General features: G+C 36.0%; 1 pseudogene; it reads left to right on the top strand.

The window, feature by feature from the left end:
- Positions 1–6,417: 6,417 nt before the first annotated feature.
- LOC149167790 (pentatricopeptide repeat-containing protein At3g57430, chloroplastic pseudogene) lies at positions 6,418–8,821 on the top strand (annotated as a pseudogene).
- Positions 8,822–16,769: the final 7,948 nt, after the last annotated feature.

Genomic DNA, 16,769 nt, shown 5'->3' with positions numbered 1-16,769 from the left:
TTTTTTCATCTTTATTGATTACTTCTCGTGGAAATGTTAGATCTTCTTCATGTAGATCAAGGATAAGACTTTATCCAAGTTCTGAGAGTTCAAGGCACTGGTGGAGAAAGAAATGGGCAAGAAGGTGAAGGCTCTCAAGAGCGATAATGGAGGTGAGTACGTGTCGAATGAATTTAAAAATTTCTATGCAAAAGAAGGCATTCGACGAGAGTTGACAGCAACCCACAACCCACAACAAAATGGGGTGGCTGAGAGGAAGAACCGAAGCATTGTGGGAGAAGCATGGGCGATGTTGCATGACCAAAGCCTACCTCTACACTTGTGGGCTGAAGCATGAAACACAATGGTCTATTTGCAGAATAGGAGTCCTCATCAGATTCTTAGCATGATCACACCAGAGGAGGCTTTCTCGAGAAGGAAGTCAGATGTGTCACACTTCATGATTTTTGAAGCCTTTGTCTATTTCCATATCTCCAAAGAATCAAGGAAGAAGCTAGAGCTGACAATAGAGTTGGGGGTATTTTTGGGTTACACTGAAACTCCCCACAAATACCGTGGTTATTTTCCATCCCTCGGAATGACAGTTATGCGAAGGGATGTCAAATTTGATGAAGACAAATCCATGTGGTGCTCTCTTGAGAGGGAGCATAAGATCCCACCATAGGAGGAGATTTTAGCTCCAAAGAAGGAAACTCAGGATGTTGTGGAGCAGCCACAAGTTGAGGAGCAGAGAGTGGAGATAACCACTCAAGTAAAACCACCTAGAGAAGGCATGAAGAGAACCAAGGAAGTTAAGGGACTTGTGTAGGATGCGAGGGAGAATGTGGGTGCTCCTTCAAATTAGCGCAGACAGAGAAGGTCACCAGATCGGTACACTGGCTACATGGCTCTCATGACTGAGCTAGTAGAGACTGAACTATCCTCTTTCAAGGAAGTAGTAGAGAAACCAATATGGGTTGATGGAATGGTGAAGGAGTACGAATCCATTGTAAAGAAAAGTGTTTGGGAAGTGATCGCAAGACCAGTAGAAAAAACAGTTTTGGGTTCGAGATGGATCTTCAAAGTGAAGAAGGCAATAGACAAAAGCATAGAAAAGTACAAGGTTAGATTTGTGTCTAAGGGGTACTCTCAGGTGGAGGGGATTGACTATGAGGAGACCTTTTCTCCTATAGAAACGTACTCATTCATGAGATCAATCCTTGCTTTGGATGCATAGATGGGGTGGAAGATCCACCAGATGGGTGTGAAAACAAAATTCCTCAATGGAGTTATTGAGGAGGAGGTGTATATCGAGAAACTAGAAGGCTTTGAGACTTTTGATCGAGAATCTCATGTGTGCAGACTCGAGTGAGCATTATATGGTCTCAAGAAAGAATCTCGTTCTTGATACACCAGGATCGATAACTATCTCACTAGTTTGGGCTTCACCAAAAGTGAAGTGGATGCAAACCTCTATCATATTTTGGTAGAAGGTAAATTGTTGATTATTGTTTTATATGTTGATGACATGATATTGACTGGTGATGATCAGCTGATCAGATCTTGAAAGGAGGACATTGCAAGGGAGTTCGAGATGAAGGGCATGGGTCTCATGCACTACTTCCTTGGATTGGAAGTATGACAAGGTGATGGGGAACTATTTGTCTCTCAGGGCACATATGCCAACAAGATACTTCAGAGGTTTTGCATGGACAATTGTAAACCCATGGAGACTCCTCTAGTGACCAAGTGGAGGAAAGAGAATGCCACTTCAGGTGAGGAAGTGGATGTGACTGTTTACCGGAAGTTGGTGGGTTCACTCATGTATCTTGGGAACATGCGACAAGACATTTGCTTTGCATTAAATAAACTGAGTCAAGCTATGGCTAGGCCAACCAAACTGTTTTGTAGGGTAGCTAAGCATGTTCTACAGTACCTCAGTGACACTACCCAAGTTGGATTTTGGTATAGATGGACAGAGGGAGTGAAACTATGTGGCTTAATTGATGCAGATTGGATGGGAATTCCATCATACCGAAAGAGTACATCAGGTGGAATTTTCAATGTTGGGTTCACAGTGGTTTCTTCGTACAATAGGAAGCAAAGATCTATGTCACTCAGCTTAGCTGAAGCAAAATACATGGTTGCAAGTCAAGAAACATGTGAGGCAATCTGGATGAGAAAGATACTTGTTGGCTTGTTTGGTCAGATGATGGATCCTACTGTGATTTACTAATATAATCAAAGTTGCATCAAAATCTCTTAAAATCATGTTTTCCACGACTGATCCAAGCATATTGATATCTGTTATCACCATCTACGGGATTGTGTCAAGAGGTGGATTATGTTGTTGCAGTACATTCTGACAGAGGAACAAGATGCTGATATTTTAACAAAGGCCTTGTCAAGAGGGAAGTTCGAGTTCCATAGGTGCAGGATAGGGGTGCTTGAAAATCCCTTTTTTGCCGAGAGGGTACATTCTGACAGAGGAACAAGATGTTGATATTTTAACAAAGGCCTTGTCAAGAGGGAAGTTCGAGTTCCATAGGTGCAGGATAGGGGTGGTTGAAAATCCCTTTCTTGTCGAGAGGGAGCGTTGAAAATGCAGCAATAAAATCTCAGTTTGACTTTTCGTTGGTCAAACCAGAGAAAATTTGAATTTCTATTTTAGTAGCAATCTTGGAGGTAGTTAATTGAGGTGACATGGCACTTGCCACTTAGTTAAATAAGTTAATTCAAGTTAGGGAAGCTTAAGTTTAGTTCATTAAGGTCGATTTCTAATTTGTAGCAATCTGTTTTAGTTAATTAGAGTTATTGTCAGTTTAACTAGTTCTGACTGTTAGAAGAACTAATGGAGGTCAAGTTGTGGAAGTGGAACTTCAACTACACTCAGTGATCAACTAGTTAATTGATCAATCAACCCAAAATAATTATTGCATGCATATAATTCGAGTTACCCAGTTGAGATGGAGATTCCAAGGCAATGTACTATCAATTGTAGCATATTCCAATGTGTACAGGTGGTGCATGCAGTCAGAGGAAGAACCCTAGGGAATTGCATAATTTCATAGTGGGAAATTCCTAAATAATAGGGGACAATTTCCCTAGGGAACAATGCAAGGGAATAGGAGCTTGGAGGGCTTGAAAATTGGCTAAGTGTTGGCCATAGTTAGTCAGTCAGGCATAGAGATAGACCGTATACACTTGCAGGGTGTGCTCAAGCTTGAGCAAACATATGTATTTCATCTCTATTATTCGATTAATGCAATATAGATAGTAAGGGGTTTTGAGTAGTTGTTTCCCCAAGATAAAGTCTTTATGCATGTGTGATGTTTCCTTTTGCATGTCTTTGATTCTTGTTCTAGATGGTGAATTAACTTCCGCAGATTAGTAGAGTAGCTTCAAGTCTTGTGATTTAGCAAATTTCATGAGCAGTTTTAAATTTACACATTAATTTCTACAGTTTTGGTACGATGTTATTAGTTAATTGTTTTGATACTTAAATTGTTGAATTGTATGAAATATTCATTCACCCCCACCCCTCTCAATATTTCTAACATTAATAATAATTAAAATAAATTTATAATTTAGTTGGTTTTATGATTTTTTTTTTTAGCAACATGAATGCTCATGAAGTAATTGTTTTGATATTTATTATGGATCATGTTTAACACATTTACCAACCATTTAATTTATTTAGCTACATTAGTTACTATTATTTCTTGTCAAAAAACCAAAATCGAATAAGTTGACACACATCCAACAATTTGGAGTTGGGTCATCTTAAAAGGAGTAAAACTTTGACTAGATTACACATCGCAGAAAAGCCTTTCATTCAAATTTTGATGGCAATGGACTCCATTCATTTTGTTCTCATTTTTGTGAGTTCCTTATTCTTCCTCTGATTGTTTTTTTTTAAGGATTTGATCTTATTGGAGCTTGTTGCCAAGGCTCAGGCATGGTTGATTGGAAAGAACCTTCTTCAGTTTGGATTTTCTAGCCACATGTTCAAGAGCTCAGTGCTTTCCCATGCTCAAAGTTTCCTAAATTTAGGTAGATGTGTTTTAATTTTGGGTGGGGACAATGTGGCAATTGTATGTTTGGAGTGAGGTCGTTAATTTTTCCAAAAATTTAAGATTGGACAATCAAAATTAAAAGGGAAAATAATGGGAGAATAATAATTGAATACATAATGGGAGAATAATAATTGAATACTTTATTAAAAAATATTATTTATTCCATTCAAACTCCAATTTATGTATCTCTAGATTAAGTATAGATCGAGAAGCCATAATTGCCCATTCTAAAAAAAATCCCTTCTTTTTTTTGGTTGTAACGCCCCTAGGCAAGCCCCCTTATAGGGCCTCATGTTAGGGGTCTGACAGAGAAAGACCTCGAAGAATCCAAAACAACTTGGTGGGGGCTTCTATTGAGCTACCCAACTAAGCTTAAAAAATATACAAATCTAATTTATACATGATTTCAAAATATTTAATAACCAAATTCCAACAAAATCAAATTATTAACCCCAAAAAAATACTTAAAATAATGTGTTTTTGTTTTTTTTTTTTAATACGATATATATATATATATATATATATATAATAATTTATATATAATTTAACTATATAAAAAAATTATTTTGATATAAGATAAAATCAAATTATTAACCCAAAAAAATTACTTAAAATAATGTGTTTTTTAATTTTTTTTGATGATATATATATTTTTAAATTTAATAATTTTTATATATGGTAGTAATTTCTGAATTTAAGTTTTTGTGATCCATAATAAATTAAGAAAAGTCTTCATTAACATGCTTTGCTGGAATTTTGTTTATTTTACTAGCGATATATTTTATTTAATTATGACACAAGATGTAAATGTCTTGCAAATCATTTATAATATTTTTTTCTTAAAGATGTTATGATAAAAAATGGTATCATGCACTTCAAAATTTTGAACTTTTACTATTGGTCTAATTTCCCTTCAAGAAAATTGTACTAAGAAAAGTCTTTTTGGTAGAAATCACATAAGAGAAATTTTCTTTATGTGATTTCTACGGAATTTTTTTTCTTAATTTTTATATAATTTAACTATATAAAATTAATTATTTTAATATAAATTTTTTAATGTAAATTATTCAAAAAAATGTTATATTAAAAGTATAAATTATTTCTCTTTTAATTTTTTCTATCATATTATTTTTTTAAATTTAATAATTTTTATATAATTTAACTATATAAAATATTTCTTAATGCACATTAATTTTTATATAATTAACTATATATATATATAATTCCAAAAATATTATTTTGAGGATCTAATAATTTGTATATAATTTTTTTTTAAATGTAAATTATGGAGAATTGAACCCAAAGGGATAAACAACTTAAGTGCAAATTAATTTTTATATAATTTAACTCTATATATATTTTAATATAAATTATTCCAAAAATATTATTTTTTAAAATCTAATAATTTGTATATAATTTAACTATATAATTTTTAAGTATGGGGTTTTTACGCAGTGCATTATATTAGATATCATTTTGGGATTCACGTATGACCATTTCCATGAGAGGTAGTCGTAACTGACTAATTTCTCATGATTTTTGAATAGTTCACCCTGTGAGCATCACGGTGATGCTCACAGGGTGAACTATTCAAAAATCATGAGAAATTAGTCAGTTACGTCAGGCGATGCTCACAGTGTGAACTATTCAAAAATCATGAGAAATTAGTCAGTTACGACTACCTCTCATGGAAATGGTCATACGTGAATGACTTACTTATGCACTCATTGCATCAGAGGGTGAACTATTCAAAAATCATGAGAAGTGAATGACTTACTTATGCACTCATTGCATCAGGTGATGCTCACAGGGTGAACTATTCAAAAATCATGAGAAATTAGTCAGCTACCACGACCTCTCATAGAAATGGTCATACGTGAATGACTTACTTAACGCAGTTTAATCCCAAAATAATATCTTATATAATATAAATTATTCCAAAAAATATCATATTGAAAGGTATAATTTATTTGATTCAAACCTCAAATTATATATTTCGATTAAGTGTAGATGGAGAATTGAACCCAGAAAAGGATAAACAACTTGACAAGGGCTTTGACCAACTGAACTACCCACTGGATCGGACAAGGGTTTCCACTTTGACCAACTAAACTACACACTGGATCGGACAAGGGTTTCCCCTTGTTACTAACTGACGTGACACTGATTCATGGTAATTAGTAAAAATATCAATGCTTCTGTAGCATTTTCATTCTTCTTCTCCCAAATGTTGTTTTTTGGTTGAAAAATGCAGGAGACATGGCGATGTGGGGAAGAAGAGTGCCTTGGGGAAGTGCATTAGGAGGAGGAAGCTTCATGTCTGGAAAGAAGAAATCCTTGGAAGTTGAAGGTACATGCTCAGATGGGCGAACGTATTGTCCATCAATGGAGTGTAGTATCAGGAAGCAAACTAAAAAGCATCATGAACTATGCCAATGTCAGGGCGGCGTCCTCCTCCTGCGGCAGTGTGGAAGCCGAGGCCACAATTACATGGAATAATCTAGCCAATGTAGGACGGGGGAAAAAGGAAGGGAAAGTGTTATCATGGAATGCAAATGCAAATCCGATGATTATGCGAGATGCCCGGGAAGCACAGTGCGAGACTGAGGCGGCGAGAGCGTACGAGCGAATGTGCAAGGCAGGACAAAGACTAGGAATCCATCTAGACGCTTACACTTTTCCCTCTCTCCTAAAGGCATGTGCTACCCGAACAGCTCTGGAAGAGGGCAAACAGATTCACGCTTATACCATTATAACTGGCTTCCACTCCTGTCGTGTTATAGCGAATTGTCTCATACATCTCTATGCTAAATGTGGGTTTGTACACAGTGCACGCCGAGTGTTTGACAAATTGCTTCAGAGGAATTTGGTTTCCTTCAACTCTATGATTGCCTGCTATAATCAGAACGATCAATGGGAGGAAGCCTTAGTTTTTTATGCACAAATGGAACTTGCAGGAATAAAATCTGATTCTGTTACTCTTGCGAGTGTTTTACCTTCATATGCACGTTTAGCAAATTTGCAGCAGTGTAAAGAGATTCATGGATACATAATCCGAAGGGAATTTGAGTCGGATCTCTTTGTCAGTAGTGCCGTCGTTGATATGTATTCCAAATGTGGCAGCATGGAAAATGCCCTTAAAGTGTTTGACAGAATGCCTCAAAGAAACGCAGTGTCATGGAATGCGATCATTGCAGGCTATGCCCATACCGAGAAGGTCTATGGTGCGGAATCTTTATATCTGTTTACTCAAATGCAATTGGAAAACATTAAACCCGGCTCTTTCACCCTTGTTGCCGCTCTCTCATCTTGTGCACACTTAACAGCTATAAAACAGGGAAAGGAGATTCACGCCTACATAGTGAGAAATGGTTTTAACTCAGTCATTTTTGTAGCAAACGCCCTTATAGAGATGTATGCTAAGTTTGGCAGAATAGGAGAAGCACAGCGAGTTTTTGAAGGGGTGTTAGAGAGAGACATTGTCACCTGGAGTACAATGATTGCAGGTTATGCTCAGAAAGGCTATTCCTTTGAAGCTCTTAAATTACTTAAGCAACTGGCATTTACAGATATAAAACCTAACCCAGTCACTGTGGTTAGCATTTTACCAGCATGTGCTAATTTAGCAGCTTTGCAGCAAGGCATGCAAATCCACGGCTATATAATCAGAAATGGATTCGAGCTCAATATAACTGTGGGGAACGCTCTGATAGACATGTATGCCAAATGCAAAAATATAGAAATTGCACGTTATCTGTTTAATAAAATGCCACAATCAAATGTGGTTTCATGGAATGCTATGATTGCTGGCTATTGTGAGAATGGAAATAATGACGAAGCCTTGAAGCTCTTTCATCACATGCAAGCTGCAGGCATGGAGCCCAACTTACTTACCATTGCCAGTGTTATCTCTGCGTGTGCTCACCTAGGAGCGCTGCAACAAGGCAAAGAAATTCATGATTACTTAACTACAAGTAAAATTGAGTTGGATGTTTTTGCATGGAACGCACTTATAGACATGTATGCCAAATGTGGGAGCATAGACGTTGCCCACAACGTGTTTGATAGAATGCCCAAAAGGGATGTTGTTTCTTGGACTGTAATGATTGATGGGTATGGAATGAATGGACGTGGCAAAGATGCCATCACTCTTTTTAGCCAGATGCAGGTGGCGGGCATGAAGCCAGATTATGTTACTTTCGTTGCTCTTCTCTCGGCATGCAGTCATGCAGGGTTGGTGAATGAAGGCTGGCAATGTTTTAATTGTATGAGACAAGATTACTTTATCACGCCTGGGCTAGATCATTATGCCTGTATGGTCGATCTTCTTGGCCGTGCAGGGCAACTGGATGATGCACATGCCTTCATTAAAAAGATTCCCTTAAAATCTGATGCTGGGGTGTGGGGAGCCTTGCTCAGTGCCTGCAGGATTCATTGCAATATAGAACTAACTTTTTGAGCTAGAACCTGAGAATGCTGGATATTACGTACTTTTGTCAAACATTTATGCCACAGCCGGTAGGTGGGATGATGTGGGGAAGTTAAGAACAATGATGGAAGAAAGACGGCTGAAAAAGAACCCAGGGTGCACCTGGATTGAAGTTGATAGCAAAGTTCATACGTTCTATGTTGGAGACAGGTCACATCCACAGGCAGAGAAAATATATGCAATGTTGGAAATTTTGGCTAGGCAGATTGAGGGGGCAGGGCATGTTCCTGACACAAGTTTTGTGTTGCATGATGTGGATGAGGAAGACAAGGAATAAATACTCTGTGGTCACAGTGAGAGGTTGGCTATTGCTTTTGGGTTGATCAATACACGCATTGGAACTACTATTCGAATTGCCAAAAACCTTCGTGTGTGTGGTGACTGTCACATTGCCACCAAATTCATCTCTGTGGTTGCTGAAAGGGAAATTGTAGTGAGAGATACAAACCGGTTTCATCATTTCAAGGATGGAGTGTGTAGTTGTGGTGATTATTGGTGATTCTAATTGAAACAGACAGCAGTCATAAGCTTGTTTTTCAAAGCCAATCTGCATGCTGTTTGCCTCATGTTACCTGAGATTTTGCAGACTCTGAGCAATCTGATTTTCCAAGACTTTATCATCTTATCCTAGGCAAGGCAAATTGTTATGTGAGACGGTCTCACATAAGTGAAAATTCCACATATACATGAATTTGTACAGTCAATGGGTAGACTATTCTTTGAAAAATACTCTGGGAGTAACTTGTTTAACATTGTATTTATTTTAACCTATTAGTATCCGAGACAATATTCTTCCAACATGATAAGGACTCGGATATGAACATGGAAGAAAATTTGGAGATGGATGGATAGAAGCTGCAGAACATGCACAGAATTTGAAATCAAGTGTTTTACACCCTTTAACGAGTAACAAATAATTAGAAAAATACCAAAATGATCATACTGTTTTATACGGTCAATTGAAATGACAGACAGTTAACCATATATTGCAAAGCTTTTTGCTCTATTGACAAAGCTCATGAGTATCCTTCTCACTTCTCTGTCTAGAACAATTTAAAGGACTAGATCGACAAAAAGGAGTCACGAAAGTTTACTACGACTAGACTTTGGATGAAGAAGTGATGACAGATAGGTAGGATGATCATGTTTAAGGTGAAAAAAGAATCTTCACCAAAGGTTGTGGTTGGTCAAGCATCCTGGGGGCAAAGTAACTTTGCAACCTCATCTTTTCGGACTATCCCACTCGTAACTTGTAAGACATTCGAAAGAATCTTTTAGCCTACCATTAAAAGGTCTCCTGCAAAGTTCAAAATCAGAGGAGGACTGAAGGGAGGAAAAATTCATAGCCGCATCAATTTTGTGCATTATGCTTTGGGATTTGCTTTGGCAAACTTGAAATGTGGCTTACAGAATGATGCAGAAGCATCCCTGGTGTATGGGCCATTCCATCACCCAAAAATATTTCCTTTCCAGTTTTGTTGAGTTGCAGTAGCAAATTAATCCCAACAAAGTGACTCTGTGACAAGTCCATGAGGCTGTTGGTTAGCTTCCATATGGCACCTAGTGATTGGTGGTGATATGGACCCAATGGACATGGTCAACTATATTTAATGAATTTCAGGAGGTTCAGGGCCTGTAAAAGACTGCCTACATCCATTAGATGTTTGTTGGGTAGCCGGTGGGGGGGAGGAGTGAAGACAGTTTGGAGGTTCATGAGCAGGTCACAGGAACTTACATTTGTTACTTGCAAGTCTGGTTGATGTAGACTGAGGCTCCAAGCCTAGGAGATACAGAGGATATGCTCTATTATATATTCTGGATGTTTACTCTGTGGTTTGGCTTATGTACTGAACATGTTTCAGTTGAGCAAACCTGTTGAAACTGCTGTTAGCTTGTCTATATTGGACTGTGCGTTAAATCATATGTCTGGTGTGTTGAACAAACTTCCAATTTATTAGATTAGTTTGTCTATATCAGACTGTGCAATGAATCATCTTTCGCTGTAATTTTTTAAGCTTTTTGTTAGTTAATTCTGTTCGGGAAAAGAGGGTATTTCACATAGGATGAACACCTTAAAGTAACCACTCACACAACCAGATCAAAGATCATAACACTGGTGTTTTTATATGGTTAAAACCCTTTATGAGGGAAACAATCCACTGTGCTGGTCAACATGGTCATTTGAGGCAATTTTATTAATGCAAGAGAAAATTTGTACATAAGAGAGTTTTCACAATCAATCATCAATGGATAATCATTCATGCTATTTAAATAGAGATCATGGACCAATTGGATACTAAGCCATGAATCAATAGCCATTAGTATCATGGAAAATATGAGCTGTCAGGTCACTCTATCTCTGGAACATATTGTGTCCATCAGATTATATAGCTACAAATGCGTCTAAAGAAACACACTTTTACCTAATAGACACACTATACCAAGTTGAACTTATCAAACCCCTGTCTCTAAATATCCTAACATCTCCCCTTAAGAACTACTTGGGATAGAATTGAAGGATTTACAAAGGTGACACAATAGGAGAAGGAAAGAGGCATAAAATCCTGTTATAGCAAAATCTGGTACTTATTGAGATAAATTCTGAAAGCTCAATTGCAAAACCCACTACACCTCAGAGGGGGCCACTATCACCTCACCAACTCTTTTCTTGCTTTTGGCCAATGCTCCTCTGGCTGCAGGGGGATTCTCTCTAAAATAGGATTGCTAGAGCTTGTTAGTAAGATTTGGACTCAAAAGTTCATGTGACTCAATCTAAAGGCTAATATCCACCAATAGAGGTTCAAATAGGTCCCCGAACAGGAATTACCAGATGGCCTTAGAGAGGAAACCTTCACCAAACAATTTAAAAATTACAAGGAAAAATGGGCGATGGAGGATAAATCAGTGCCTTAGTTTATATATATATATATATAGGGGGTATGTGGGATCAAGGAATAGATCCAAACAAACTGGAGCAAATAAACTAACATACCCTTGGGTTTGAGATTTAGGGTCTTAAATTTTCTAGATGATTAAGGGAAAAAAAACTTATCTCTATGCTTCAATAATTGGAAGAAGGTTTTAGGTCAACTACGGACAATGAAGCAAATACAAAATAAACTAAGCACATGGACATTTATCCTATGGAACATAATACGAAGATAAAAATAAATAAATAAATAAATAAATTAACTTACTTCACCATTCATCATCCAAGATTCACTATAAGTATTCATGAAAAGAAATCATATTACATCCCAATTCCTACCAAGAAAAGTAACTAAACTTATCCATCCGTAGTTAAATTATAAGAGAGAAAAATTTGCAGAAATTCCAGGCCTCCTAAGGGATTTCTCTCCCAAATCCACCATGTCAAAATGAGAAAGTGCACCTTTGTTTATAGAGAATGCGCTAAACTTCCCTTCTATTAAAATAATAGTTTCCTAAGTTAAAATCCCCTAGTTTAGCCGATGGAGGGGCAAAAGGTCCTCCTCAACAATAAATGGATCTAAATTACATAAATTTTAAGGCACTCATGCCACATGTACAACAATAAAAAGGAACGAGCCCTTACAAAGTCTCCCATCTCCATGAATGAAGGGGTAGAAAAGGGGTTTTGGTCAATGTTGCGCTTATCGTGATAATATTTGAATTATCGCAATAATATTGCCAAAACCAACCTTGATGATAATATCAACAACTATTATCATGATAATTTGCTCTTTTGAAATTATCACAATAATTCAGGTGATTATTGTGATAATTCTCTATTGGTATCACCTTATAACCAAATGTTTGCTCTTTTTACCCTTATTTTTGAAAAGTGAGTTAGAAGATTGAGCTGTGAGGGTATTGTGACTATTTTCCATCAAGAAAATAAGGGAAAATCTATTGTTTTCATTTCCTATGATTCATCTCATGAGATACATACCTTATTAGTTAATAGTAATATTAAGTTCTTAAAGTAAAAATATTTCATATGAAAAAAAGTAGAATTCTCATTTTCATACGTAGACTTTTCATTTTCATTCATCTTTTATATTTCATTTTCATCCTTTTACTTAAATGTGTAATATTACCATTAATTGTTCAGGATGTTTGAGAGTGGTTCCAACCTCAATGAATTTCATATGGAGAGAGTAGAATTTTAGGTCTTATTCAAAATTCACCAGAGTTAATAGCTTTCAAGATTTCAGAATTGGCAAGATTGCAATGTTTTCTACTGGATTTTGTGATGTATGAGGGTATGGAACTTACATTTAATCAAGAGCACCAAGCCCTCTACATACCTTGATGTTGGTGACATTGAGTGTTGAATCCCTTCATCATGACCCTGCTAAAAATGTACACTTCACTCGAGCAAAATCATTGATTAGGCATTTTAAGTTTTTTTTTTGTAGTTTAATGCTTAGAGAGTGATCTTGATGAGGAAGATTCAAATATAGACAATGATTTTGATGTTATGTAACTATTCATTGCATGATTTTTTTCGAACTCTAAAAACCATTTAGAGCATCTATGTTGATCTATTTTGATTCAAAAATGGATTTCACGTGGTATTATTTTGGTTATATGTAACCTTGCTATATAATTGCTATATACATGAGAAACTTTGCACAATTTGTGTATAATACTTTGGATTCATGTGGATGCACATGAATTATATGTTCTTTTCAAAATTTGAATATTTATTTATTTATTGGTCGAACAATCTTTTAGTACGAGTCTAATAACATTATTGAGAATGTTGTGACCATTTTCCATTAATTGAACAAGGGAAATTCATTGTTTTCATTGTCATGATTCATCTTATGAGATACATTTATTTTTGTTTTTATATGATTTGTATCAGTTTGTTGTATCTTATGACTGATGAAAAATATCATATTTCAAAACCTCTTTTAGGACATCAATCTAGACCAAAACTTGCTATACATGCCAGTAGTAGCTCACCCTTGAACTCAGGCTTCACAGACTTTCCTCATGTAAATCATACAAAGCTCCTTCTTTAGAATGTGGGGTTCCATCAATTCTGTGAAACATGCCAGCCATAATTGGTGGCACTAATATATGATGTTCCATGGATATCAGTTGCTTGCTAAAACAATATGTCATGGATCTAATGGATATTTAGTTCTGTATACCTATATGTATATGGCACGTTTTCTTTCTATTAGAAGAGGTAAAAGTTTTCAAGTATTGTTGGCCATTAAGGAACAATATTCTTCATTCATCATTGTATCCCAATTTGGATGCCCCAGAGTTTCTATAAATGTTTTTGGATCATGAACCTCTAAAACTTGAGCCAATAGAGAGGAGGCCCATTAGAATTGTTATGTGCAGGTTGCTAGTTTGTAGGATCTCCAACAAGATCATCGATTATTCTCAAGTTCAATAGACCCATTTACAAAGCTATTGTGCCAATGCACATTCATGTTTAATGAACTATTTCCCTTGATATTAGTAGTTGTAGATACATAGTTTTGCAACATATTTCACCACCATTGTAAGCCCAAGGTCACAAGTCAAAAGCCTTGTAACAACCATGTGAGGCCATGTATTAGATGTCCTAGAATTGTTTGGTCAGACCATGGTCAGTCCTTAGTGCAATATCTCTTAGACAATTCTCATACATGACAATCTCACATAGACATTTGTCCATGTTTCTCGAGGTAGTTCATATTTTCTAATGTAAGTGGTCATAGAAGTCAAAAATTCAACTTGGTCTCATATTATAGAGCTTGATGAAAGGATGACATGCCATGTAAAAAAATTTCAAATAAAGAAGGAAATGGCAAGTTATAGTTGATCAAAGATGGTTAAACACATACTGCAAGATTCCAGGTGGTATGACAGAGGCAAAATTTGACAGAATTTGACATGTAATATGTCAAAATTGGTCTACAAAAAAATAGGAACAAACCCCATATCTTAGTTTCTCCAAATTCCCAAGTTTGTCATAGAATATTCTCAAGGGCATGATGATGTGGATAGGGCAGTGATGATGTGGCAATGCAAGGCATAATTTAATCAAATGAAGCAAGACCCAAATGAAATCAAGTCGAGTTACAACAAACTCAGGTGGCAGAATTGGAAAAAACTTTAAGTCATTAGAGATCATTCAAAAAGATGGTAAGGTCAAGCTTACTAATCATTAAAATTTGAGTCAACTGGTCATTAGAGCTTCAAACCAGCGATTGGAAAGTCGAGTGGAACATTGGAGTATTGCTGGATCATTCTTCAACTTTCGAACCATTTTCAAACAAAATGTTGGAAATCCAAGGGAAATTTGAATGAATTCGACCCCTTTGCGAGAAAATTCATGAATGTAATTGTAATATTTTAAAAAAATTACTTAGTCTCTGAGATGTGGATGACAGGTAAATAATTTTTTTAGATAAAGAGTCAACTAGTTGTTAGCTAGTCATTATCTAGCCATTGGAAATTTTTATAAAAGGTTATCCTATCTTCTAGAGAAGTTGTTGTTGTCTTGTGAGATTAGTACCATTAATAAAAGAAATTAATTAGGAAACTTTTGTAGTATTTTGCATTGTGTGGTTTGGTGTTGTTGCCTAAATCCACACCTGGGCTAATGTGGAATAAATCTTTAATCCACTTGGTGTGGCTTTCGAGGCAAGTCTCAAGTTGAACAACTATCACTCAATTCTCAATTCCTTTGTCTAGGTTAACACTTAGTGAAGCCAAGGGAGGTAGTTCCTATGAGAAAAAAGTAAACTAAGGCTTGACTAAACTAAGTTAACCAAACAATATTATAGGAGTTAACTAAGTTAATCAAGAGCACATTTTACCATCTAAATATAAATCACATGTAAATGACCTCACAAGTAGAAGCACATATAACCTTCCATACGCAAGTGATGTAACAATAATGATCAAATGAGTGAAATACTCTTAAGAAAATGATAAGGAAAATGGAGACCAATGCCAAAAAAGAGTACTTGCAAAAGTAAATTCTCAAAGTAAAAGATGATTGCTTGAAAATAAAATGCTTATACTTGGGAATGGAAAGCTTAAAAGTAAATGCTTGAAATGTAGGTACTAGTAAATAAGATGCCAAAATTAAATATTGCTCGAAAGTAAGTGTTGCAATGAAAATAACCAAGTACAAGAATGTAAAGGAAATGTTGTGAAGTGTTCTTGGTATGTTCCAGTTAAAGTTATATTTCACTTAGATTTAAGTTAATTTGATGGATATGTGGTGCTCTGTATGAATGCACATTGTGAGATGTGTGATTTCAAATAAAGTAAATCTAACTAATGTGAGTTTCCTCTTCTACCCTTATCCTCGTTGGGTTAAGGAAAGTTGCAAGGGGATCCTACAGGAGGAAGCTTCACTTCAATGAGTAGTCCTGAGAGCCCACAAGTCAACCCATTCACAAGGAGATCCAACACTAAGGGAAACAAGCCCCTAGCTTGATTTCACAAGTCAAGAATTTGCCAATTTCCCTCAATCTCATAATAAGGAGAATATAAGTATTTTTCCCTATTTAAACTAAATCAAACAACAACATCTTTATGATCACGCACAAGGATCAAGGCAAGCTTGCAATGGCGTGGGCACAAAGAACTTGATGGGTTTTGTTCCATTGCAAGAAATTGAAACTAATCTACAATACATGAATTGAAATTTGTTCTAGAGAGCAATAATTGAAATCTAAACTAAGATCAAGAAATCAAACTAATCTAATGAAATGAGAAACCAATCTAATTTATGTGTTTAAGCTAATCTAAAGGTTAATTTTTAGCCCAAAAGAAATTATGCCATGAAAAGAGACAACCACACAAGAGATCCCCACTAGATAGGGAGGGATGTCTAGTGAACTCTGCTAACTCCGAAGAGATTACAATACTTGATGCTATCCCTTATGAAAAAGGGGATGAAAGATGGAGTCCCTTATGAATAAAGGGATAAAATATATGGTTGTTAACGATGGTACAAATATATGGTTCCTTTAGGTGCTTCAAATCCTCAAACTCAACAAAATTTTGCCAGCGTTTCCCCTTGTAAAAGAACAGGCTTGCTAAAAACCAACAAAAAAAATAATATTACAAGTGCCAAAAATAAGTTTGAGATACTTAAATGATGTTAGTATATGAAAGCCCAAAAATACCAATTGGAATGCATGAGTTAAAGTACTAGATTCCTACACTATTTAGGTAAGGAAAAGCCAAGAGGACTAGGCCTTTTCTTAGCTAAAATAATT

This window comes from Pinus tabuliformis, chromosome 5_1 (assembly GCF_031772625.1).
Source record: "Pinus tabuliformis cultivar Carrire ecotype Pingquan chromosome 5_1, CPIR1, whole genome shotgun sequence".
NCBI classification, from domain to species: domain Eukaryota; kingdom Viridiplantae; phylum Streptophyta; class Pinopsida; order Pinales; family Pinaceae; genus Pinus; species Pinus tabuliformis.
Note: the sequence above shows the minus strand (reverse complement) of the source record. Positions and strands in the feature narration are given on the sequence as shown.